The sequence below is a fragment of the Eucalyptus grandis genome, chromosome 2, assembly GCF_016545825.1.
Source record: "Eucalyptus grandis isolate ANBG69807.140 chromosome 2, ASM1654582v1, whole genome shotgun sequence".
Classification (NCBI taxonomy): Eukaryota; Viridiplantae; Streptophyta; class Magnoliopsida; order Myrtales; family Myrtaceae; genus Eucalyptus; species Eucalyptus grandis.
The window spans coordinates 11,005,285-11,008,654 of record NC_052613.1 but is presented as its reverse complement, the minus strand read 5'-3'; the positions used below and the strand labels follow the sequence as shown (position 1 = coordinate 11,008,654).

Here is a 3,370-nt window from a genome sequence, read left to right as displayed (position 1 = left end):
TCAAAAGTAGATACTTAAAATCATCCTATGAATTTCGTCATCATTTATTGATTGATAACCCAACAATTTTTACACTCAATGGACAGAATATTCTGAGAGCACGCCGAGCCTGGTTGCGCGGGCTTGTAACCCGAGTGGGGGCACCATTGTGGTGGAACATCGGCTTAGCTCCTGCGAGCTGGGCTCGTTGTGGCTATATTCTGGCCCGCCCATTCCAAGCCGAGTTGATCCGTGCGGTCCGGGCGAAGGCTTGGGCCACGCTGGTCCTAGAGTGGAGGGGTCCGCGTGAGGCTGGCTTCACAGAGCAGCGAAAACCTCCCGCTCTCGACAGTGGGAGGATAACGGGCCGGTGCCGCTTGGGCCCATCATGACCCAATGGGATGAGCCTACTGAACCACTACTTTTGAAAAACCTTACAAAAGAAAAAAAATCTGAGAGCACTTTAATGTAGGAGGGGGGTCATCGTGATAAGAACAACAAAGCAATGAACCTAAGAAGAACATCCACTGCGTAGGGCTGACAGGGAGGCGAAGATGCTGACCTCGTCGGCGTAAGAACATGCACCGGCGAGATCGGCGAGGGACCGGATCGCAATGAATGGTGCCTTGTGTTGGTGACAGACCAGAGCAGTGGAGGTAGTCTCCACTTCCGTGGCAGTGGCATTGAACTTTGAGTACAAGAACTCCCTATAAGCACTGTTGTCCAAAAACACGTTGGCGCTCACCCCTCTCTCCACTATCACCACCATCGGTGCCCTTGGCAAGCTTGTCGAGTTCACACATTGCCCCAGCTTCAAGACCTAGTCGAGTCAGTAAACAAAGTATCAGCATAAAGAGAGAGTTTATATGTTCCTAAAAAATATATATTCATTCTCTTTCGGTGCCGGTTCCCTTGATATACTTATTTTGAAAACTGCAATGGATTACATGTTTTCATGAAATGAGATAGGCTTTGAACTTCAAATGGTTGGCAAGGGATTTACCTCGATTTTCTTCGAGACGGAGGAATAGTGCTTGTCGACAGGGACCCAAAAGGCATGCTGTCGGACTTCAGGGACTCTGTGGACCGGGTAGATTTCCTCGGGTTGGTACCAAACATTGTTGAGGAGATTCTGGTCAGCCTCGCCACTGGTGGTGTGATTGTTGAAACTGGCAAGTTTAGGCACCCATATTTCCTTGTGTCGTCCCCCTTTGATTCAAATGCTAGCTCTGTGTTAGGCCTATCTCCAAACCTCTGCTGTCATTCGGGAAATAAGGAAAAATATTTTAGGACCATCTCTTTTTTTGGGCTTGAAAATAGCTCTCTCAATGTTGAGTATTGCCTGACCCATTTGAGAGCAGCCCGTACATGTTCAGGTCTGCTTTTAACTTTCAAGTTTATAAGACATATCATGCTTTCGTTAATATCGCAATTGCAAAAGTGATGTCAAGAATTTGGACATCCTCTCAAATCAGAGGTAACTTTAGGGAGCCAATAATCTCCTGACATGATGACACATCACCCCCCCCCCCCCCAAAAAAAAAATAATAATGATTGTCATGAGGCGTGACTAATGTTTAGTAGTTTTACGCAACGTTGACCCTCTTAGTTTACCACCTATTGATTCACCCTTAAATTGTTGTAAGTGCAAGGCCATGTTTGTTTATTAAGGATGAGAAGAGCAGGATGAAAAATGACATTTAACTTTTTGTTCTTCCTAGCGTTTGGCAACTTGAAATAATGGAAAAGTATTAAAAATAATGGAAATGACCATGGGGAGTGAAAAAGATTCTTCTTTTCGTCCAATCTGTTACACCTTCCCCTTCCAAACAGCACAATACTTCTAACAATCACTCAATTTCATGTAAATAAGGACCCAAATGAAAAAACGAAAAGTTTGAAAAAGATCAATAGTTGGAGATTGACCTGCCAATTCCAAAGGGAAAAGTATTTAAAAAGTTATAAACATATTGCATTGGTACCAATTCAATCTTAAACTTTTCAATTGAACCAATCTAGTTATAAACCTTTTTATATTGGTAACAATTTAGTCCATCCAATCAATTTTGGCTGGCTGACACTGACGTAGACGTCGATTGGTGATCGAATGCTGATGTGGCAATTTTTAAATATTTTTTTGATTTTTTTTTTTCCTTTTCTTTTCTCCCTTCTTCCTTCTTGAACTATTCCGGCGATGGCCGGCGAGGGCCGCGACCTCGCCAGTGGCAAGCAAGGGCTTCGCGGCCCTTGCCCAGCCTCTCCCAGGGCCGTCAACGAGGCGGCTTCGCCCAAATTTGGGCGAGACCAACCTCGCCCTAGCCTTTGTTGCAGGCAAAGGTGGTCTTGCTCGCGGCTACAAGGCCATAGCAGCCATTGCTAGGGTGAAGGCGAGGGCTTCTAGGCTGAAGGCTCGCCAACCACTGGGCGAGGGTCGCGGGCAAGGTAGCTTCGCCCGGAAAATGCCAAAAAGCAAAAGGAAAAATAATTTGATGTTCGCTAACAATTTAATATTTTAAAGTTTGCTTTTGACCATTCTATTAAAATGTACTAACGGACATTAAGCCATACCCCTTTTTTAAGGGAAAATTCCAAATAAGGATATGAAGTGCCATCGTTTTCTTAAATAAAGGCACGAAATAAATCTTATATCAAATAATAGCCTAAAGTGATTGAATCGTCTCAAGTAAGGACCTGAAATTGAACTTGCTTCAAATGAAAGCTTAAAGTAATCATATCAGTTTCAAAAAAGGACATAACATCTCGTACCAAAGGGCATTTTTGCCTTTAATTTTTTTTTTCTATTTTCTTTTTTCCCCTTCCCTCCATTGGCCATGGTAGAGGTTGCTAGACCCTAGCGAGGATTGCCGGCGAGGGTCACCTCGCAAGTGTCAAGCAAGGGTGCTTCTCGCCAACATTGTGCGAGGACCATCCTCACCAAAACTGACTCGGGTAACCCTCACCTCACCTAGCCCAAGTGAGGCAACCCTCGCCATATCCGACGAGGGCAACCCTCCCACTTGCCTGGGTTGGCAAGGGCTACCCTCACCTAAGGTGAGCAACCTCTGCTGGCCATCAACGATGATGGCATGGGAAGAGAAGAAGAAAAAGAAAAAGAAAAACAGAGAAAAAATATATGGTTACAATTTTTTTTTTTAATATCAAAATACCCTTTCTTCACGATCGAAATAGTTATTGGCTGCCAAAGGCCCTTATTTGAGACGATTTGACTATTTTGCCCTTATTTAAAACGATTTGACCACTTCAGACCTTTATTTGAAACAAAGTCCACTTTTGATTTTTATTTGAGAAAATGGTACTTTAGATCCTTATTTGGATTTTTCCCATTTTTTAATGTTATCATTGGCAAGCATGATGGGCTTTGCCACTTTTT

At 43.7% G+C, this 3,370-nt stretch overlaps 1 pseudogene; it reads right to left on the bottom strand.

Moving 5' to 3' along the window:
- Window positions 1-459: 459 nt before the first annotated feature.
- Window positions 460-1,917, bottom strand: LOC120290492 (annotated as a pseudogene).
- Window positions 1,918-3,370: the final 1,453 nt, after the last annotated feature.